The 23,520-nt window shown below is 46.6% G+C and overlaps 1 protein-coding gene across 14 annotated transcripts in view; it reads left to right on the forward strand.

Annotated features, from left to right (window-relative positions):
- The window catches only part of DEF8 (differentially expressed in FDCP 8 homolog), a 54,282-nt gene that overhangs the window by 24,561 nt on the left and 6,201 nt on the right, over window positions 1-23,520 (forward strand). For 3 of the 14 annotated variants that reach the window (XR_008661971.1, XR_008661973.1, XR_008661977.1), the window contains exons 13-20: window positions 2,466-2,553; window positions 5,840-5,934; window positions 9,026-9,096; window positions 9,184-9,249; window positions 9,568-9,672; window positions 16,730-16,855; window positions 22,612-22,806; window positions 23,084-23,147. The gene's annotated coding sequence lies outside the window, so the exon portion shown is untranslated. Of the gene's footprint in view, window positions 1-2,465; window positions 2,554-5,839; window positions 5,935-7,314; window positions 7,401-9,025; window positions 9,097-9,183; window positions 9,275-9,547; window positions 9,673-16,729; window positions 16,856-22,611; window positions 22,807-23,083; window positions 23,148-23,415; window positions 23,519-23,520 lie in introns of all 14 variants that reach the window. The other 11 variants (XR_008661972.1, XR_008661980.1, XR_008661975.1 and 8 more) reach the window with 11 other exon arrangements.

Here is a 23,520-nt window from a genome sequence, read left to right on the forward strand (position 1 = left end):
GGTGCCAGTCAGTTTTGTTTCTAGAAATATGGATGAAAACAGAGCCTTTCACCTGTGGCACCTCAGCTTTGCAGAAGGCTGTTCTGGTTGTTAACACACGGTGGAAGTCAGATGGTACAGCAGTCACTGAACTTCCATGGGCCTCTGGTTTTAATTATGAAGGAACTTGGATGATCTTTGAGTTTTTTTTTTTTTTTTTCCCCCAGACTGAGTCATTCATCTGTTGAGAATCAACAAGCTGGCGATATCATGGTGAACAGGACAGGCAAGAGCTCTCCCCTGTGGGCTGCTCTCTTGTATTTATAAGCTGAGGGGGGGCTTGCAAAAGCTGGAGAAGCTGTCATAAATCTGCTTTATAGTTAAAAGATGTACCCTAGCGGTTAACACTCCTCAAGGGAAGCTTATGTTCTGGAAGCTTCCCTGCAGTTATTTTCTCATTTGGTGATCTTGCTACGCTATCCCTGCTGTGCAAGAGGAGAATGAGACAACAAACAAGTCATGGCACATTAGGTGGTTCTATGAGGGTGAAGGAAAAGGAAGCAGAACAAGGGAAGTAGAAAATGAAGAGAAGGGAATGGAGAAGGATATATGCCAGTTATTTTAGGTGGGATAGTTGAGTGCTGGAGGAAGTGAGTGTTTGGAGTAGATTCAATCTTGCCAGCAGATTGAATAGCCAGTGCCTGGTGGATTTGCATTTGTGTGAATTTGAGACCCCAGGATAACCTGATTGATAATCAGACTGGAAGAAAAGGAGGGTGGCACTTTGCCTGTTGAAGGGAATCTTGCTGTGACCAACCTCACATCTTGGCTTTCATATGCAAAGACCAATTTAAAAAACTCATCTAAACCAAACACCAGAACAGATGGTAGACTGTCTTGGAGTGCTGCATCTGACCTGATGTGGTTTGCTAACCCAGATCAGAAAAGGATTAAGTCATAAATTGAAATAAGAGAATTGGATGTTTTATCAAGTTTCGGAGGCCTGAACAGCAGTACTTAGCACCTCTAAGACTGTAGGCCACGAGCACTGCCTTCTCTGGGGTGGTGCTGCAGAAACCTTGGGAGGTTAGGTTTTTCCTCAGACACCTCCAGCTCCCACTTGTGTTACTTCAGGCTCTCAGCTCTCTAAACTTCTCCACCTTTGCAGTGAGCATAGTAACACCTACCTTCTTAGGACAGATGGTGAGGATTGGAGGAGGTGACAGAGGAGCATCCACTCAGCTGGTGCACCCCCCCTCCCCCCGCTCTTCATCTTAGTCTAGATTTCCTGTTATAGGAACACGCCTTCATGATGTCTTCATGGTTTTATAATTCCTTCCACATCAGGCTCTGGTCCTGTTATACAGGGTGACATGTTGCAGCAGGGAAGTTTCATTTACGGTGCAGAAGTTCTAGGATCCTCATGACCCTTACTGACTGCATTTCCTTTCTTTAAATCCTTTTTTTTAGATTTTTATTTATTTATGATAGTCACAGAGAGAGAGAGGCAGAGACACAGGCAGAGGGAGAAGCAGGCTCCATGCACCGGGAGCCCGACGTGGGATTCGATCCCGGGTCTCCAGGATCGCGCCCCGGTCCAAAGACAGGCGCCATACCGCTGCGCCACCCAGGGATCCCTGCGTTTCCTTTCTGAGCTTCCCTGTTTTGTTTGTATTTTGTTTCTCCGTTTTTTTTTTCCCCCCAGAATGAATGAATGAATTTATTTAGAGAATGAGTGGGAGGAGGGGCAGAGGCAGAGGAGAGAGAATCTCAAGCAGACTCTGCTGAGCACAGATGCAAGACTCAGTCCCAAGACCCTGAGATCATGAGCCGAATATAAGAGTTGGATGCTTATCCAACTAAGCCAGCCCCTTAAGGTGCCCCTTTCTTTTGTTTGTTTTCGTTCTAACGGCTTTTGACCCATAACAGTGAAAAACCTAACTTGCTCTGTCCTTAACTGGTGTTAAATATTGTTAGCTTATGGGGAAAAAAACGGCATTTTCTTCTTCGAGGATTGAAGAAAATACTGGATCTGGAAAAGTGCTTGCCTTCTTTGGCTGATCAAAGATAAATTATAGTATTGTTTGGTTTTGAAATTTTACATGACTTAATCTTAGAATCATGTTTGTTTTTGAGGCTGTAGTAGTTTCAGTGACCAAAATTGCCTCAGGCAAAAAATGGTTGTAGAATTGGAGGAGGGGAGGTATTGACAGCAATAGCTGTAAAAACTCTATGAATTTCTGCGGTGAATTTAGTTCCCGTTTGTCCTTTTTGAATCATATTTTAATGGGATGTTTAAGCGGGTAAGTAAAGGCAGCAAGTTTACACTTCAGGCCATATCCTTGTCCCTTCCCACCTCTAATACTGCTATAAGAAAACGCCCCATCAAAAAAAAAAAAAAAAAAAGAAAAATAAAAAAAAAAAAAAAAAAAAAAGAAAACGCCCCATCAAATTGCAGAAAAGGCTAATCCTCTCTCCCCTTTCAGTGCCTCCAGGGGATTGCATTCAGCTGCTGGCTCTTCTGGGGAAGACAGACATCATTTTCTCAGTGGCTATGTTCAAAACCACCCAAAGGTAGGTATTTTTTTCCTACATTCATTAGCATAATGGTCACTGGAACTGAGTGAGCCTTCCTCAGTGTTTCCCCCATAGCAGGGGAACCAGGGGACAGGGTGTGTGTTGACTCAGGATGCCCTATGCATCCCCCTTGTTTGCCTTCCATTTTGAGCCACACTTTAAGCTTCCCATTTCTGGATCACTACACCACCATCTCCACGTCTTATGGTTTTGATATGACTGTGGAAGAGAAACTCTTTCAGAAGGAGGTTTCTAGGTGAATCTGTGTTTCTAAACATTTGAATGCAAGCCAAGCTGAGCCTCATGTTTGGAAAGCAGAACACGGATGATGTGCAGGATGCACTTAGCTTGAAGCACATCTGCCCCTCATAGCAGAATTTAGGAGTGTGCTCACTTCTCTCTCTCTCTTTGGAGACTCTGTGATGAGGCTTGTAAGTATATGTTGTTTGCACAAAGCATGAAGTCAGGAAAGAAAACTGGTTTCTCTCTTACTCTCTTTCCTGATCTGACAGTATGGCTGCTTATGTGCATGTGATGTGTGCCTTTACAGTGCTAGAGCCTCATCATTTTGTCCTTAAGGGTTTGAGAAATTCTTTAAGAGTAGAAGAAACAAACAAACAAACAAACAAAAAGAGTAGAAGAAACAGAGACTTAGAAAAACCAATAACTCTAAGAAGAGGTGCTAAGGTCCATTTGACAAATCAGACTTTCAAAGTTTTACGTTTTTTAGACATTCACTACTTTTGGGGTTAGTCTCCTTGGGTGGTGACAGCAGGCAGGCCAGTGTGTATGTGGTGTTGGCATCCTCTTTCCTCTGCTTGTCATGGCCATCTTCTGCCTCACAGTTTGTTAATATGGACTGGTGAAGTGAGTATTTATCAGGTGTGTTTCTTCTATGAAATGTCCAAGCAAGGAATAGGAAGAGGCCCATAGAAGTGTGTTAGGAGATTTGTTTACATGCCTCACTACAATAGAACAGTTCTTCTGCAAAGCTTATGTAGATTTCCACTCTCCTGTAATATTTTTGTCCCTTCCTGGGTCACCTAGACCTTTGAGCTTCCATGGCTTTTGTTTGGGTTGTTGGAATGGCATGCACGTGAAGGGAGAGGACTATGGCTTGTTGGTCCTAGGACTTGCTGGGCTTCTTGCTCAGCCCCTTCCATTTGCTGTTGTTGACTGACTTTGGAGAAACATGGCCATGGATGGATCACTGCCTCAAAAGCCTCTATGAGACCACATTTTCCTTATTCAAGGGAGCAATTTTTTCCCCCAAGTTTTGAGTTAGTTTCCTAGATTCATATGGAAATCTTGTTTGTATCTTCCACACTCAGTACTCCATTTCTGGTCATTAATGTATATATGTGCTGCGGTGGGGGTGAGGGTGGGGGAGGGGTGGTTTCCCTGCCATGCATTTCTGGGACTCCAGCAGGGTGTCCCATAGTTTAACCCAGTTCTGACACTATATACCTGGAATTAGCATCAGATTCCACAGACCCACTCTATCCTGAAAGACTGCCTCCACTCCCCCATTCCCCCATACCCTCTCTTCAGATGCCAGTTCCATGTCCAGGGTGTCACCTGTGCTTCTGTCCAGCTGTAAATTGGTGGTTCCCACAACCCCGTCTCCTTGAGTTCAACTGATTTGCTAGAGCGACTCATAGAACGCAGGAAACCAATGTACTCACTAAATTATCAATTTATTACAAAGGATATTATTAAAGGATATGAACAAACAGCCAGATGAAGAAATGTGAAGGGTGAGGTCTGGAAGGGTCCTCAGTATAGGACCTTTTGTCCTCTTGAAGTTTGGCATAGAATGTGAGTGCATTCTTGTCCACCAGCCTAGAAGCGCTCCAAACCTTGTTCTTTTGGATTTATATGGAGGCTTCGTTGTATAGGCATGATTGATTAAATCATTGATGATTGGTCATTAATTCGGCCTCCAGCCCCCTCCTTTCCCCTGCCCTGATGTTAGGAGTGGTGATGAAAGTTCTAACCCTCTAATTACTTGGTTCTCCTGGCAACCGGCCTCCATCCTTAGAGGTTTTCCAAAAGTCACCTCATTAACACAAAACTCAAATGTGGTTGAAAGAGTTTTGTTATGAATAAGGACAAAAGGTCCCTTTACTACCTAGGGAATTCCAAGGGCTATTGGAGGTCTGGACCAGGAGGGCCAAATGTATACTTCCTAGAAATGGAATATCACAGTGGTCAAACAAAGCTAAATGCCTGGTAGAAACCGTGATAACAATTACTCGCTTTCGTTCCTCCCCTTGTCATTTTTGTATGTGCTAAAAAGCACCTCTTAGAAATTTTAACTGGAAATGCACTTGAGATAGTTACATGGGGAGGGGAGAGTTTTTCTTTGGATATGTACAGCTTTCTAGGACTGTTCAAGCCTCCTGATCCTCAGATTATACTTGGAGGAAATGGGCCATTTAATCCTAGGTGGACATGTCCTGAATCAGACCCATCTCCTCCCATACATATTTTGCACCTGACAGAAGAGTGGGGTTGGGGTCTTCAAGGGTGTTTATGGGGCTGGATTCAGTCATCTAGTCTATGGGTCACAATATTCTAAGGACAAGGGGGGATCATGCCCAAGAGTGGGTGACATGCATTATGGTTTTCTTGGGAAGCTGAACTTTTGTAGATAGTCCACCTGTGTCAGCCTGTCTCATTGGTTGCTTCCTTCCTTTGCCCCATTTACTGGCATGGAAAGGTGCTCGTTCTATAACAGGAAAAGAAGATTTGCTAGTAGGCTCAGGTTTCAAGCCAGAAAGGTGAAATTTGAAGAATTTTACATGTATCGGAAGCTACTTCTCAGTGGTATCTGTTTTTTCCTCCAAAAGGGTGAGTTATGCAGGGCAGAGCATTTGACTGCATCAGAAGTAAGAGTGTACAAAGTTAAATGCCAGCTATGTAAAAGTAATGCTTCCTGGGTCATGCCTGGCATGTATATACCAGTTGCTGGTGATTTTGTGGAGATTTAATTGTTTTAAATTTTCTTCATGTCTGGGAATGTCTGGGTTGAGATGGTCTGGCAGTCTCCACCACTCTGAGCTGTGCCGTGACCTGAGAAGGGCACAGCAGGCTTTCCTCCTACCCTGCAGGGTGAGGTGATGCTATGTTTCAGCCTCTTTCTTTCCTGCCCCCTCTTTACCTCAGAAGACTCCAGTAGTAGGAAAGTGTATGTTGGGAAGCATTTTTCTGTTCTCTGAATCCTCTTTTTCTGGGAAGTTGTAATTACTGTTTTCTCAGGTCAGACTTTGTTTTCTCTTAGGAACTGGTGAGCCAAAAGAATGCTGGACCTGGAGCAGATGGAGGCAAGAGAGGGGAAAGCAGAGAGACTTTGCCTGGTTGAGACAGATACAGAAGGTTTGTGGACATCTGAGGACCAGACCCAGTCAACCTGTCACTTCCCCAAGGTCCTACTTGGTTTGGAGCAAGCTGATTCGAAGATCCTAAGAAATGAATTCAACTTAAAAAATATGGCGATAAGAGATAACCCCATAAATGTGGGCTCTTTGAGGGTATTCTGCTTCTCCTGGGTGGTCTGGTGACTGGGTGGTCTGGTGAGCAGCTGCTTTTGATGTATTCATATATATCACGTGGACGCCTTTCCTCCCAAGGACTGGCTTTGGTTTCACCACACACAGAGGCCGCATGGTGGAATGTGAGGAGGGAGCATTTGGAGAGATGATGTCTTTCATAATATCTGAAAAAGGAAATCACTGTTTGATAAAGGAACCATATTTAACCTTATTCAACCAAAAAATGTGTTCTCTTCTCCCACAGAGGGAGTTCCCTTGGGATGACAAAGGTGTCCACAATCTGGCTGCTTTGGGAGCAGGTGTTGGCATGGGGTTTTCTTACTTCTATTTTTGAGATTCTGGGAAGGAAATCACCTGGAAGCACTTGGCATAGTATTACCTGGTGAGAGGTCTAGGGATGAAAATTTATAATATGTCTACCCCGGAGGGAGCTGGTACATGTGATGATGTGCCCATGCATGTGGTCTGCAAGCTTAGATCCTTAGCAGTCCCAACCTTGGGATACGGATAAGACACAGTTTTACTTTTTCTAGTAAACGTGGTCATGGTCATGCTCACTTTCTTGCTGAGTGAGCATCCCATTAGTATCATGGCTTAACTTTAATATTCATTAGATTTTTTCTTTTAAGGCTTAGCTCTGTTTATTTATCTTTATTATTATTATTTTTTAAGATTTTATTTATTTATTCATGAGAGACATACAGAGAGAGAGGGAGGGATAGGCAGAGACACAGGCAGAGGGAGAAGCAGGCTCCATGCAGGGAGCCTGACATGGGACTCGATCCCAGGACTCCAGGATCAGGCCCTTGACTGAAGGTGGTGCTAAACCACTGAGCCACCCAGGCTGCCCTTTATCTTTAAATTCTAATCTGATATCTGACTTAAAGTTTTCCTCCTAATGTAGTCCCACCCTGCTGGCTGACCCTGAGCAGGGCAGAACCATCAATATCAGGCCCTATGTTGTGCTGACAGGGCCTTCCTGGCTTGTCCTTGTGAGTAGTTGAAGTTGCGAGAAGTGTTCCTCAGGCTTGAGTGTAAACTCCTATAGGAGCAGAGGACTTGCTCCCTGTTTGCCTGTTACCCTAGGTAGCATACTGTTAAGATCTGGGCTTCCTTCTATATGATGATGTTTGTAGAAACCCATGGTTTCCCACCAGGGTCTATGGCTGAGGCCTTTGTTTTCTGCCCACATGTCTGTCCTCAGAGAGGCCCTTGCTCACTACAGGGAAGGGGAATGGCAGCTGCCAGCCTTGTCTCCCGAGGACCTGCCTTCTGAAGGAGAGGGAAAGGGTAAGACAGGGATCCTCCTGTGTCTGCATTCTGGACAGATTCCAGAGTCCCCTTGAGGTCTGTTTGTTTTAAAGCATAGCCTGGAGGAGCCCTGAAGGATGAAGCGTTCCGTCCCTGTCTTACCTCATGCGGCTCTGTGCTTGGTCCCTGTGGGACACAGTGTTGGCAGACTCTTCCCTGGCTCAGACCAAGCACCTGATTCAATGCACTTAGGGAACTTTCATGAATGCTGCACTGTCTCCTGGCCCCCTCCTGAGTTGTTGGGAGATCACTTGATGACATCTTAGGGTGTCCCAGAAATACGTAAACTTGAGTGCAGCCACTCCTGAGCCCTTGATGCATTTCCAAGTCCATGGCCTGGAACAGATAGCCTTTTGTTAGGGTCTTATTTGGGAATAAAAAGCTACAATATCTTGAAACTTAAGTAGCAATCTTTGTTTTAAAATAGCTTAGCTGGGACGCCTGGGTGGTCAGCGGTTAAGCATTTGTCTTTGGCTCTGTCTTTGGCTCCCGGGTCCCTGGATCGAGTCCCACATCAGGCTCTTTGCAGGGAGGCTGCTTCTCCCTTTGCCTATGTCTCTGCCTCTCTGTGTCTCTCATGAATAAATAAATAAATCTTTAACAAAATATTTGGGAAATAAATAAAAGTATAAAGAAGGAACTCGCCATCCTGCACTAAGTAAGTTTGAGTGTTTACTGTGGCCCTTCCTTTCCTGTTTTGAATGCATCGATGTGTGCTCCTTCATACCCTGTATCTCTGGCTTCCCTATGTTGAGCTGTACACCCAGGAGATAGTGGACTGTGTTGGAAAAAATAAGACAGATCACCTGGGCTGTGATCCAGAAAACAAGAGATTAGAACATGATAGAAGCTGTGAGGATGCCCCCAGCTCTTGTCTCATTAACGTGAGAGTTGTTGGAGTCTTGCCATCTGGGGATTCTTTTGCAGAAGAGAAGCTGAGATGTTCAGTTTTGTTTCGTTTCGTTTCTTTCAATATGTTATTTATTTGAGTGCACTAGCTAGAGTGCACCAGCAGTGTGTGGGGAGGGTCAGAGGGAAAGGGAGAAGCAGGCAGGAAACCTAATGCAGGATTCCATCCCAGGACCCTGGAATCATGTCTGGAGCTGAAGGCAGACGCTTCATCGACTCAGCCACCCTAGTGTCCCTGCCTTTTTGGATTTTTTTTTTTAAGATTTTATTTATTTATTCATGAGAGACAGAGAAGTAGGCTCCATGTAGGGATCCTGATGTGGGACTCGATCCTGGGACCATGCCCCTAGCCAAAGGCAGACGTTCAACCGCTGAGCCACCCAGGCATCCCTGTCTTTTGGATTTTTAAGACAGTGTGCAATCTTAATGTCTAGATATACCAGATTTTAATTCCTGAATTGGAATAAAATTCAGTTCCTGAATTGGTTTCTGTTTATTAAAATGGAAATAGGTTCATACCCCATGCTAAAAGTGTTCAGGTTAATAGGAAAACAAAACAGATCTGTTCTGCAGAGTGTAGGCTGAGATAGAGCTGAAGTCTATGCTTGTAGAACGTGACTGGGCATGGAGGCCTGTGGTTTGTTGCCGAAAGCCCTCTGTGTTATCTCTGCTGTTCTGGTATCTTTTTTTCGTAGGTGGACTGGCTGGAAGTCGTTAACAGTTGGTGTGTGTGTGATCCATCCCTGGCGCTGGGATGGTGTCTGAGGTGAGGGGTAGTTCAAGGCTGAATATTTCTGCCATAGGCTTTTGGGGTTTTTTTTTCCATGTAATGTGTAATTTTTTGTTTTTTCAGAAGAATGCCTCTCCTGGTTTCACTACCCAATAGCAACCCGTGTGAAGGTGATCATTTACCATGTTGGTATGTATCAGTAGCAGTGCTCCAGGTAGGACATAATCCCTGTGTATAGAACTCTTAACTGATTCAGTTTTGTCTCAAAACTGTGATGTGAGAACCATGAGCCAAGATGTAGGGGAGAACAATACGAGGACAAAGTTGTTGGAGCTTGTTATACTTTTATCCAAAACCTAAAGCCTGCAGCTTTGTGGGGTCAGGACAGAGGCTCCACTCAGGCTTTGCTGGAAGAGCACCCGGGGAGAGGGGCGGTGTCTGTGGGGAAGGGCAGCCTTAGGCTGCCCTCACATCTTGGTTTCTGCAGAATTTTGTGTGGTTTAACAGCAGCACCGTTGACACCTTTGAGCGGAACCTGGATACTGTTCACTGGGAGCTGGGCATCGTTCCCCCTAAGCAGGCATCAATGGTCTACACCACTGAGAGTGACAGGTAAGTGGCAGGGGCTCCAGTCTGGGTCACCTGGATCCGAACACGGAACGTTTCAGTGCTTAACCAGTTTTGGAGTGTGCTTCCTTTGATCATATTGTAGGCATCTGCTAATTGACAACGAATAGTAAAAAAATAAATCTGTTCTGTTGTTTTTGAGGAAAGAATTGATTAGGAAAACATTTGGCGAGTCAGCCTTAAAAAAATAATAGGCTAGGTAGGGCTTAGCTGTAAGGAGGCTGTATTGGGTCTGCTGGGTGGCCATCCTCCCCACACCACAGGCCAATTCCAGGTGAGATTGGATAGATAGATGTGTGTGGGATGAGAACCTCGGGGCTGGAGGAAGGCTGAATGCTGTGTCCAGGCTCTGACATGTTTGTGTTTGTTTTTTAAGATTACTTGAGAGAAAGAGAGCACCTGCATGAGTGGTGGTAGGGACAGAGATTGAAGGAACAGGCCAAGCAGACTGGCCTGACTTGGGGCTAACTTGGGGCCTGATCCCAGGACCCTGAGATCACGACCTGAGGTGAAGTCAGCCACTTTGCCGACTGAACCATCCAGGTGCTCCCAGGCTTTGGCACATTTTTAAAGAAAACTACTTCCTTGTATAACAAAACTAGAGTTCAGAGCAGTCTGCTTGTCATAGCCCTTCTCTCAAGGGAACTGAAAATGGTTTCCTTGGATCTTCTAGCTCTTGCTTGCGAAGCCTGGCACCTACACTTCTCTTAGTGGGCATCCTTCTCTATGCTGTGAGGAGAGGCCCAATGGGGGCTGGGTGTGGCGAGCATGGAGTGGCCCCCTCTTCAGTGCTGGGGAGACAACTACCAGCATCTTGAAGAACGATGTGGATGTATAGTTTGCAGATGCAGGTGGTGTAAAGAGGCCAAGTTGGGAGATTATGGAATTTGTGAATTTCCTGAAGAATGAATCCCAAGCAGTTTCAGGACTTAGGAAACAGAATTCCGAAGGTATTTTTTTTTTTTTAATTTATTCATGAGAGTTACACACAGAGAGGCAGAGACATAGGCAGAGGGAGAAGAAACAGGCTCCATGTAGGGAGCCTGATGTGGGACTTGATCCCGGGACTTTGGGATCACTCCCTGAGCCAAAGGCAGATGCTCAACCGCTGAGCCACCCAGTCGTCCCCCAAAGGTATTGATTTCAGAAAATATCATAGTGCTCTGAACTCCAGGTCCAAGCCAGAGATCACCATGGTTTAGTGTGGACCATTATGAGACCACTTAGCTTTTTGTACAGATTGTATATTTTATTAATCGGGAAAAAGTAGCGTTTGCCAGGGCAGAATGGTGAAGATCCTCTTATCAAATTGAAACCACAGTGAGTTTACTTTTTTGAACTGTGGGACTGTAGAGCCCTAAGAATAGTACAGACCCATGTGAGATGTGTGTCTTTGGTCACTGAAAGCACAAGCTCATGCCCTTTCGTTTAGAGGGCAGTCTTTCCTTCTAATTTAGTTCCAGTGATCAGACTCTTCTGTTAAGTGTCCTGCATAAAAACCTCTTGTTGTCTACAGTTTGTTCCTCTGAATGAAGTGAGAACTTAGAAGCAAAGCAAACTGAGTAGAGAACCTTCTATATTTTTATGATTTTTTTTCTTACTCTTGGAGTTTTCTCACCTACTCACTTTGACAGTTTTTTGTTTTGTTTTTAGCTATTTGCTTTATTATCTAAAGCCTTCAACTTAGTTTTTGAAGGAGCAACCTTTTTTTTGCTCCCTTTTTATTCACATAATGTTAAATTACATAATTAAAACAGCAAATACTTGCATAAACAGGTTTGGGGTCAGATACAACTGCCTTATGGTAAGCCCTTGATCCTGTTGGGGATAGAGGTGTAGTGTGGGTGTGGGTTAGGCTGTTCTATAAGAGGAAATGGAGCTATAGTAATTCTGACTGTGGGATCTATCTGTTGGTCCCTTTCTATGTCATGGACCCTTTGAAGGCCTGACAAACTGGGAGTCCTTTTCCCAGAAGGATTTGCATCTTAGGACATTGACTCACAGACCCTTCAGTCATCCCTGGACCATGGACCAGCTGAAGAGCTCCTAGAGTAGACTGTGCTTAGTGCACAGACCTTGCAGGAGCTCTTGCTTTCTTCAGCTATTCCCTGTAGGGTGGTTGCCACTGAAGAGTTTATTCTGCATAATAGCAACAAGTTAGGGACCACTGTGAGCCTGGGGACTAGAGATGGGTGGTGCCGTTTCTGTTCTGTAGTCTGATGAGTGTTAGCTAGAAAGGTGTGTGTGCGTGTGCACTTGCATGTGAGACAGAGGTAGGGGTTGTTCTTGGGCTCTCAGTTGGAGATTGGCCAGCACCCACCCCAGTTGTCATTCACCTGGGCTTTACAGTTGGGTGCTACAGGGGGCTTGTACGTACTGGGGAAGGTGGGTATGATAAACAGTAGGCAGGGCAGGCAGGTCACCTAGAGTGTGACTGCCCCCCCCCCGGCTGGTTGTGGGCTGGGGTGGGGTTGGGGGCTCCCTCTGTCATTCTGTGTGGTGCTAAGGATATCAGGGACCATATGGCTTTTTAGCTCCTCCTGGGTATGAAGTTTGATGACTTAGTAAAGTGATCTATATAGTATATGTGGACACATGTACCCAGGATTCCACTGCCTCCTTGTCTAGAAGAATTAGCTGTGTGTGTGGTCGGTCACACAACTGGTGATGGATCCACGGTGAATCCCACATCTGTGTTCATGGAGACATGGAATCTATCACCATTTTGTGAGTTTGAGTTTTGTGACTCCCTCTCCCCTACCTTTTTGTGAGTATTTTGTTTTTGTTTTTAAAGACTTAAACAAAAAACAAACTTATGGTCTCCTTTGAGGTAATTAGATGCTAACTTACACCCTTCACTAGAGATGGGACAATAGATGCTCCCTGCTTTATTTTTTTATTTTTTAAAGATTTTATTTATTCCTGAGAGACACAGAGAGAGGGGCAGAAACATAGGTAGAAGGAGAAGCAGGCTCCCTGAGGGGAGCCCAATGTGGGACTCAATCCCAGGACCCTGGGATTATGCCCTGAGCCAAAGGCAGATGCCTAACCACTGAGCCACCCAGGCGTCCCAATGCTCTCTGCTTTAAATCTCTTTTCAATTTTCAGGCGTAATGGTAATCCATAAAATGAACATTGAGGTGTGTTACCAGAATGTGAATTGGTGATTTTAAACCTTAAGCCAGGATAGGAAAGGGCAAGTCACAGACAGGGAGACATGGTGCCAATGACCACAGATAGGCAATGCCTGTTCAGCAGATGAAGCACACAGGTCAGCATTTCTGTTGTTGAGACCAGCTAGCTGTGAAGCTGTACAGACTGACTGTGGCCTAAGATCTGAGGGATTGGGGGGAGTATGAATTGGTGTCACTATTTTGTAGAGCAATTTGACAGCAACTTAAAATAGACATTCAGACCCTTTGATCCAGCAAGCCCTCATCCTGGGAGCTTTTATGAAGAAATAACCTGCTTAGCTGAATGGGCTTTCATATGTCTATAGTGTTTGAACTCTTTATGGTCAGAATGCATTTATTTTCTAAGCAGAAAATATTGAAAAGAAAACCTCAGACTATGGTGCATCATCTTAGGGATTCTTGGTAGTGATGCCTAGAAGTCACCTTTTTTTTAATTATTTTTTTTAAAACAATTTTATTTGTTTATTCATGAGAGACACAGACAGAGAGGCAGAGACACAGGCAGAGAGAGAAGCAGGCTCCATGTAGGGAACCCGACGTGGGACTCGATCCCGAGTCTCCAGGATCAATCCGTGGGCTGAAGGTGGTGCTAAACTGCTGAGCCACCCAGGTTGCCCCACCTGTTTAAATAGAAAATGGGACTCTTTTTGGGTTCTATCTGTCCAGGAGTCCCCTTTCTGTTTCAGTGAGCCATGCTCACTGGTCCTCCTTGTACTGGCAAAATGCTTCTTGCCAAAGCAACTGCAGGGGAGACCAAAGTGTCTTTCATCACTGTGAGTGGGTCAGAGCTCTTCAAAATGTTTGTTGGTGTTGGGCCAGTAAGGGTAGGTGGCTGCTTGCCCTTGAGTCAGCCCCAGGTTTTGTGTGGACCCTGGCAACAAGCATAGAGCATGATGCCACGAATGTCAGATAAGCTTTGGGTTGCAGAGGAAAGACTTTGGTTCACACTCATTTTTGTCTTCATACCAGTAACAAAACCAACTCTCTGTGGATTGCTATTTCAGTTTCATGACATGTTTGCAATGGCTCAAAAAAAAAAATGCTCCTTGTATCTTATTCATTGATGAAATTGATGCAGTTGGCAGGATGTGAGGCCAAGGGTACTTTAGAGGCCAGAGCAAGCAGGAGAACATACTGAACTAGATGCTTGTAGAGATGGATGGTGAGTGGATGCCACCAACAACTGCTGAGAGCAGGCATGTGTTGTCAGCACTGCCAGAACTCACGTGACCCTCCTCCAGCCTTTAGTTTCTGTAAACTCCCTGGGTGAGAATCCCCGATGGTTCGATTTTTAGGAAGGCTGCTTTCAGGCAGACTTAGTGGAGAAAGCTATGTCAGATCAACACAGGACCCCAGTACTCAATGATAAGATGAGAGGCCAATGCACCCCACCCCTGCCCTACCATCAGAAGGGCTTAGCAGAGATGCGGTGGCGAGGTCCTCTTGGGGAGTGGACCAGCTAGATGGGAGCTCCCCCATCCCTCCTAGCATAGGATAGAACCTGTGTTCCTTCCTCTCTGAGCCTCTCTTCTGCTGCCATCCCTGACCCAGAATCTCATGGGTGCCCAGGCCCACTTTATGTACCAAAATAGCTCTTTTACCTCCCAGTTAAGACTTTTCCTCAGTGATTCCAGCTGAGTGTGTCTGATAGCTTCTTAGATCTGCTGAGGCTTTAATGGAAACATCTAGGCGTTGATGCCAATTTTCCAGTTTGGAGAAGCTTTCACTGGGCCTGTGGAAAGTTTTGATCATCATTTTGGGATTGCCAAAGAGTACCCTGGGTTTGGTGATTGACTAGGAGGACTCCCAGGACCTCAGGTGTGGTTGTACCCCCAACTGTGACAAATGACAGACACAGAGCAAATTCTGCATAGGGCAGGGTGCAGTCCAGGGAAGTCGGCTGCAGCTTCTTCTTCTTCTTCTTCTTTTTTTTTTTTTCAGCTGCAGCTTCTTTGAGGAGGGGGCAGGAGGCACTGATGCCCCTGGTGTTGAGCTGTGACAACACGTGGGCTTATGGCTGACCACAGTTTTCCCTGGGGGCTGGTCACATGGCACAATTTCCCTAGTATGTACCAAAATCCCAGCCTTCCAGGAGGAAGGCAGGTGCTCAACATAAACCACACTGTTTGCAGAAACAGTTTAGGCATAGAGAGCCCTTCTTATTGAGGAACAGTGGCGACCCTCCTCAGTCTCCCAGAGTCATTTGAGGGCTGCCTTGGAAGCAGACCTTGAGAGGATGAATAGTTAGGTCTTCTGTGTTAGTTTTTTCCTATTCAGACCAAAACATTTCCAAAACTTTCTATTATACTTAGTATTCAACAGTGATTCTAATTAGATATCATTCTGTTCTGATATCTTAAAGCATTGATGGGGAGAACATTCTGAGAGCGAGGAGGGTGGGAGCACCACCCCTTCCTCTCTTGGGCATCCCTGTTCTCTGCAGCCCTGACTGCCCTTGACCAGTCCAGCTCCCTGGGCCCTGTGAGTCCAGCGGAGCTGAGTCAATGGAGATCCCGACAGATGGCTGGGGCACTGACACAGTGCGGCCGGTGGGAGGTCTCCTTGCTCCCTAGGGCAGGGGGGAGGGTGTATGAGGTAGTCCAGGCTGTCAGGCACCAGTGATGAATAAAGATGGGAGTCTACACCCTGAGACCAGGTCATGGAGATCCCAGTTAGCTGAGGAATGTCTGATTATTCTGATGGACATGTGTCTCAGCCAGAGCAGTGAGGTCTGTGAGAACCAGAGCCACTAGTGTGCTATTTGGTTCCTGCCTATGAAGGGTCGAAGATAAGGGGCTATCAGCCAGCCCTGGGCATGAACGTCTGCCCCACTAAGGAGCCTCTGCAGTCAGTTTGGAGTAAGCAAAAGAAGTGCAGAGCCAGGGCAGGGCTGCTCAGGGTGGCCAGTGGACCCAGAAGGATGGGCAGGTGTGCAGAAAGAGGACATGTTCTCAGGACCTTAGGAGGAGAGCTAGGTAGGAACACAGTCCTGTCCTAGTGAACACCAGCCTGAGCCCTCTCCTTGGGCTCACTTGCTTCTCATGTCCAGGGTTCACCTCTTCATGAACATTGTGGTGCCGGCTGGCACAAACTTCCCTGACATCCTCTACCCGGCCCTTATACAGCCTGGCCAGTTTGACTGCCTGATTTACATGGGCGAATATGCCTGTCACTTTGGCATTCAGGGTTGGGTCTTCATGTCCTTGTTTTAAAGATCAGGTTAGATCATTATCTGTGTATTTGGAGGCAATTTCTTTTGATCAGGCTCCTACAGCAGTTAATGTTAATAACATTTTGAGAAAGTGGAAGCTCACGAATGCCCTTGGTTGTTGCCAGTCCCTGTCTCCTGGCGATCCACTTTTGGGAGTAACAGATGTGTCTGGGCCTGCAAAAATGTCACTTCAGTCCATACAGGTTGGAGTGATGTGACAGATCATATTCTTCACTTCTTGTTTTGGTGAAGTGTTAAAGAACAGAAGAGCTCACCTTCACCTTTTACTCGGACAGCATCTTTGCTGGCACTTTCCATTTGTGAGAAGGCACCCATTCTGTGTGGACTTGCCTGCTGCCCGGGGTGGTCCTTGTCTTGCTCTCTGTCAGGTCACAGCCCTGGGAACGAGTTTGAGGTTGGTCAGTGGCAGCATAGTCAGGAAGGTGTTTTACACATTCAAGAGCTGAGTGTACATAACATTTGGGGTATTTCTGTCATTGCTCCCTGGCTCTAGTCGAATAACTGAGTGTGAAAGACATAGCTGGGAGAGTGCCTAAAGCCTCAGACTGTCCTTGTAGATTTTGCGAAGTGGCATTAGGTGACCCTGTTCTGGCCATCTGTGTCTCTCTCTTGATAGGGCCCCCCATCATCACAGGCAGGTCCACCATCTTCACGGTCTACCTGCACCCACTGAAGCTGGATGAGAGCCTCTGTAAGGACACCTTGGCAAGAAAGCTCACCTCACTCCCTTTGGGCTTCATGGGTGAGTATTGGCCAGGCCGGCTCCAGCCGGGCCCTGGATGGGGGGTACATATGATGGTGGATGGTTTCTGCTTGTGCTGCTCAGTCCTGGCAAGTGTCCACCTTTGTCTTTAGAACTGAATCTGTTGAGACAAATCAGAGGCCTCAGATAGGATTAGCCCCAAAGTGGATCTTGTACCCATTTGAATTTCTAGTTTAATTCCATTTAAATGTGGTAAGTTTTCACTGCAAAGACCTAACTAACGTCTGAGGACAGACCTACTGAAGTGAAGAGCTATGCTACATTTTATTGTCTTGGGCTTGAGCTCCCAGTATGGGATCTTTCTTTGCTTTTCTCTTTTCTTTGAGAAAGAAGGTCCTGTGCTAGGAAACTTGTTTCCCTACCAGGGTGGTTTAAACACTGGCAGTTTAGGCTTTTCCTGGCAGCTTCTTGCCCAGCAGCCCTTTGGAGGTCTCATGATGACTCTGATGAGCTGTTGGCCACTGCTCCTGGAGCATTCTGCTGTGTACGGTGCTGCCATCTCCCCATGTCCTGCCCAGTGCTGGGCAAGGGCTGGGGGTCAGATCACACATGGGAGTGTACGTTTGTCGGCTACAGGGTGATGAGTGAGGCATTCTCACCCGATCCAGCTGGTACCTGAAGGACCTGGTCTGTTTCCTGCCAAGAATGCGGTTTCTGCTCTCTCCCTTTGTGACTCCCATGTCCACTTATCAAAGTTAAGAAACTAGAATAGGCCTCCCAGACTCTGTTCTTCCCAGGTTAACATTAGAGGCTGCCTATCAGCAGGGATGACTCGGTGGGATGATCCTGAACTCCCCAGCCTCAGCCCCCATGGGGTCCTGAGGAGGCTGCTTCATGGGACTGCCCTCTTGTCTCAGGCTGAGCCCATGGATCCTGCTGTCCCTGAGAGGCAGATGCAGCCTTTGTGAATGTCAGCATTGCAAGGATAGAGAATGGTTTGTCTTCACACACAGAAGGGTACACGGGATTCTTGAACTAAAAAAACTTTTGACACTTTTTTAAGAGCCACAAAAGTAAGCATTAACTGTGGCACTCTGATGGTTCTCTCACTATCGAGCCCTCCTCTCCATGTGTGTGGCAGGCCCCTATGTGGGCAGTCCAGGCATGGATCCAGGAATAAACCTGGTGTTCCTTAGAAACCTGACGTGTAAAGTTCTCTTTTGCCATTTTTGCTCATTCTTGGTACTATAATGTAGTAATGAAAGTGAAAGAGAAAAGGGCATTTTAAAACTTGGCTAATGAGTCAATGAAAAATGACAAAGTAGGGGGATCCCTGGGTGGCTCAGCAGTTTAGTGCCTGCCTTCGGCCCAGGGCATGACCCTGGAGTCCCGGGATCGAGTCCCATGTTGGGCTCCCTGCGTGGAGCCTGCTTCTCTCTCTACCTCTCTCTCTCTGTGTCTCTCATGAATAAGTAAATAAAATCTTTTTTAAAAAAAAATGACAAAACATGCAAAGAAATGATAAGTGGTTCATTCACAGGAAAAAATGGACAAAAGGGGGCAGCCCGGGTGGCTCAACGGTTTAGCGCCACCTTCAGCCCAGGGCCTGATCCTGGAGACCTGGGATAGAGTCCCATGTCAGGCTCCCTGCATGGAGCCTGCTTCTCTTTCTGACTGTCTCTGTGTGTGTGTGTGTGTGTGTGTGTGTGTGTGTGTGTGTGTCTCATGAATAAATAAATAAAATCTTTAGAAAAAAAATGGACAAAAGCTGTCCCCAAGGTAGCACAGATGTTAGACTTAGTAGGACGAAGACTTAATGTCAGCTCTCATAAATGGACCAGTAGAACAAAATCCAGAGTGCAGATTGCAGATGCAAACCTGTATGTACATCTTTGCAGAGTTGATTTTTGTCAGGGATGTGAAGACCATTCAATGGGGGAAGGACAGTCTCTTCAACAGAAAATACTGGGACAATGAAATTGGACCCTTGCACTTTTTGAGTTAACTCAAAATGGGTAAAAGACCTGAATTTAAGAGCTAGAACTGTAGAGTGCTTACAGGAAACCATGGGAGGCCAAATCTTCAGGACTTTGGACTTGGCAGTGGTTCCTTAAGTACGACACAAGAAGCACAAACAATAAGTGAAAAAATAAATTGGACTTACCTAATTAAAATCTTTTGTGTATCAAAGGATACCGTTGAATAAAAAGTGTACAAAAAAAAGATAGTGTACAGAATGGAAGAAAATATTTGGAAATCATGCATCTGATAAGGATTTAGAATTCAGAACATAGAACCCAATTTAAAAATGGGCAAATGGACATTTTTCCAGAGATAGTATACAGATGACCAAAAAGCACACACAAAAATACTAAATGTTGTTATTAATTAGGAAAATGCAAATCAAAACTACAACAAGATAGCACTTCACACCCACCAGGACAGCTATAAAAGACAAAAAGGAGTTGGCAGGGATATAATATAGAGACACAGGACCCCTAATACGTTGCTGGTAGGAGTATAAAATAGGCTGTGAAAGTCAGTTTGGTTCTTCAGAAAGTAAAATACAGAGTTATCATATGACTCAGCAATTCCACTCACGAAGAAAATTAAAAACATGTCCATACAAAGACTTGTACATGAATGTTCACAGCAGTGTCATTCATAATAGCCAAAAGGTAGAAACAACCCAGATATACATCAGCGCATGAACGGGTAAACCAAAGGTGTATACATATAATGAAGTATTATTCAGCCATAAAAGAAGTGAAGTATTGATAACATGCTGCAATATGGATGAACCTCCAGATGTTATGCCAAGTGAAAGAACCCAGACACAAAAGGCTTTGTACAGTGTGATTCCATTTATGTGAAATGTCCCTAACAGGCAGATCCAAGGAGACAGTATAAGAGTGGTTGGCTAGGATGAGTACTGGAATTAACCACATCAGGCAAAGGGTATCTCTCTTTCCTTTCCTTTCTCTCTCCCTCCCTCTCTCCCTTCCTCCCTTCCTTTTAGAGATGTATTTATTTGAGAGAGAGAGAGTGTGCACAAGCAAAGGGAGCGGCAGGCAGAGGGAGAGGGAGAAGCGTGCTCCCTGCTGAGCAAGGAGCCCAAAGCAGGGCTGGACCTCAGGACCCTGGGATCATGATCTGTACCTTAGGTAGGCTCTTATCTGACTGAGCCACCCAGGCGCCCCAGGCACAGAGTATTTTATATAGATGATGGAAGTGTCTGAAACTAGGGTGCTAATCACATGACTTGATAAATTTACTAGAAGTCTTTGAAATATAGAAAATGGGTAGGTTTTATGTTAAATAAATCCTACCTCAATAAGTTGCATAACCAAAAAACTGGCCCCAAACAGTGGTGATTGACAAAGCCGTTCCCTAGTTTGGCTCTGGTTTCTGTAGTGGAGCTTTTCTTGTAATACACAGTCCCGAGCACTGATGTCCACAGTGTTTCCTTTCCTGGGTCAGGTGCTGACATTTCTAGTGTCTGCAACAAAGCAGCCCTGATTGTCACCCACCACCCGAGTCCTTGTGTTCAGGAGAAGCACTTTGAGCAGGCCTTTGAGAGGTCATTGTTGGTGAGCAGGGCAGTCCTGGAGAGGTGGAGGGCCTTCTAGCTCTCAGCTTTGGCAGGCTCACCTTGGGGCCCCAGCTTTACTTTAGGAGACAAGAACCACAGACAGCTTTCCAAACAAAAATTTGAGACTCAGGAATCTGCCAGCAGCCTTCATTCTCTGTATAGAGCTACATTTAGAATCTCAGACAGGGGCAGCCCCAGTGGCGCAGTGGTTTAGCGCCGCCTGCAGCCCAGGGCGTGATCCTGGGGACCCTGGATCGAGTCCCACGTCTGGCTCTCTGTGTGGAGCCTGCTTCTCCCTCTGCCTGTGTCTCTGCTACTCTCTCTCTCTGCATCTCTATGAATGAATAAATAAATAAAATCTTAAAAAAAAAAGAAATTCCCCTTATCTTTAAAAAAAAAAAAAAAAGAATCTCAAGACAGATGGGGCCTCTGGGGCAGTGGATCAGGTCCTGGTTTGAAATGCTGATTGCAGACCAGAGGTGAGGGGTTCCCTAGGATCTTCCTTGTGGAAGCCATGAGGACAGTCCTCTGAAGGTGGGGGTTACTGATCTGCATGCTTCAGCACAGCAATGGCTCCCTGGCTTCCTGGCTTCAGCTCAGCAGTTTAGGGAGCTGCAGTTAGCAAGTTAGGGTCTCTGGAGTTCCCTCCTGGGGACAGAGATCAGGAAGGTGTTCCTGTGGCCAGTGGCTGCTGTTCATGGTCAGCTCCAGTGGCTGCTGTTCACGGTCAGCTCCATGGCTGTGAGAACCAATAGTAGGTTAACAGTGCTAACAGTTTGTCTTTAGTGAAATATAACATGTATAGACAAGTGTGGAGTGTCGGGTAGCCCAAGATGTCACCACAGCTTCTAGAGGGCTGTCCTGGCAGCAGTGGTAAAGCTGGGCCCAGGGTGAGTTGTTGGTACCTTTTCTGCGTACTGATAACTGCCTGTAAGCTACGGTGTAGGAGGGCACTGGGAATCACTCCTGGGCTCCAAGCTTCTGGTGTCACTTAGCAAGCCACAGAACATAGCTAATCATGCTGGTTGAAAACAAGCCTCCTAAAGCTGTCTGCTGCGTGCAGATGCATCAGATCTTTACAGTTGGGTGGTAGGGTTTCTACAGAGCAGAAGGCAGCATAATGTCTGGTGTGGAAAGACAGGCACAAAAGTGGGCCTGAGCTGCGTGTGTGGAGCAGATAGACTGTGAATCTGTACTGGCTGAGCAGAAGCTCCAACCAGCCCCCGACTTTCCCTGAGTGGAGGGTGGGGATTTGCACCCACTTCCCAGCTGTCCATTTCTCCTCTGCCTTTCACTGGCCTGGGAATTTGATGTGTAGGCCTTGAGAAGATGCAGGTCCTGTAGCTCAGTGAGAAGGCGACCATGACCTACCACAAGGCCGGACATGTTGTGGTGGGCTGGTTCCTGGAGCATGTGAACCCTCTGCTGAATATTGATCTCTCGACCCTTGGCTTCCAGGCCAGGGTGTTTACCTTCCCCAGGTGACTGTGTGGGCTGTGGTTGTGTGGACACAATACATTCAGTGGCAGCTCTTTTACTTTTCAGTGAACGTAATGGTTTGGAATTTGGTTCAGAAGATTGCTCAGGGGTGTGTAGCAAAGTGCATGTGGGGGCGTTGGTTCCAGGTAGGCTTTGGATGTCAGCCACCTGACACTTTTCCTCACTCCTAAGCTTTGGACCCAACAGCATGGCTCTTCCAGAACTTCTTTGGGACTGATAGGATGGAGGTGGTTTCCATGTTAATCTTTGGGGTGACCCCACCCAGACCCACCTAATCCTGGGTGGGCCCTAGGGATCTCCTCTCCTCCCATGCCCTTGTGACCAGTGGTCATAGTAGGACAAATTGGTCTAGGATGTTCCAGGGGTGAGACCTGGGGGTGGGGGGGCAGGAGCATTGTGTGGGGAGTGACCAGGGCACTGCCTGCCTGTATCTTACAGCATCTGTCACTATAGCTCCAGGGCAAGGGGCTTGGCTACGTCCAGTGCTTGCCCAGGGAGCAGTATCTGTACACGTGGGAGCAACTGTTTGACTGCATGTGCACTATGCTGGAGGGAGGGTGGCTGAACAGCTGTTTTTTGGGCAGATCACCACAGGGGCCCAGGATGACTTGAGGAAGGTTGCCCAGAGCGCCTATTCCCAGGTAAAGGGCAGCCATCCTAGTGGGGGGCTCTGCATGGCTTACCCCCAGCTCCCTACTTCCAGATTGTGCAGTTTGGGATCACCAAAAAGCTGGGCCAGGTGTCCTTTGACTTCCCCCAACAAGATGAGATGATGGTGGAGGAGCCATACATTGAAGCCACTGCCCAGCTCATTGATAAGGAGGTACAGCACTTCATCAGCCCTGCCTCTGAGTAGACACTGGACCTGCTGACCCGGTGCTGAGAGCAGGTGGACAAGGTGAGTGGGGTGCTTGGGGCACTCCCATCTTCAGGATGTTTGGGGGTCTGGGGTTTGTCTTAGCAGTGCCTGCTGTTCTGGAAACAGCAGAGTGACAGGCAGCTGTGACTTCTAGATGGGCAGGCAGCTACTGGAGAAGGCAGACATGGTGGGGCTGCTGGGGCCTCTGATGCCTTCTATGGGTTGATTGGTCTTAGAGCATGGAAGGGCCCAGCCAGGGAGCTGGTTTGGACTGGACACCTAGGGCTCAGTGGTGACATCCCTGTTTGCTCTCCAGCTCACTGCCTCCCAGAGTCACGAGAGTCTCCAGTAGAGAAGTGTCAGCCACTGTCTTCGGGCTGGTGAGTGGGTAGATGTCTAGTTGCTCCACCCAGCTGCTCCTTGGGGCATCCTGGAACGGGGTGGGGGTTGGAGAGGTAAGGGGGTGGCTCCACTTGCTGTCCCCTACGACCTCTCCTCTCTGCTTGGCCAAGACCAGACACTGAGATTTGTCTAAAAATTTCTGTATCATTTGTTATGTTTGTCTCAAAAATAGAATTTCCAATGTGGGACAAGCACTTTCAACTTCCATTGTAAAATGTGCTATTATTGAATTTTTTACATCTTTAGAGCTCACCCTGTCATGAAGTCTGCACTAAACCCAGCCTTTGTTAGCTGAGCTGCTTGGGGACTGGCCAGGGTCCTCCTGTCTTTGAGGCTCCCTCTGCCAGAGGT

This window comes from Nyctereutes procyonoides, unplaced genomic scaffold (assembly GCF_905146905.1).
Source record: "Nyctereutes procyonoides isolate TBG_1078 unplaced genomic scaffold, NYPRO_anot_genome, whole genome shotgun sequence".
In the NCBI taxonomy this organism is placed as follows: Eukaryota; Metazoa; Chordata; class Mammalia; order Carnivora; family Canidae; genus Nyctereutes; species Nyctereutes procyonoides.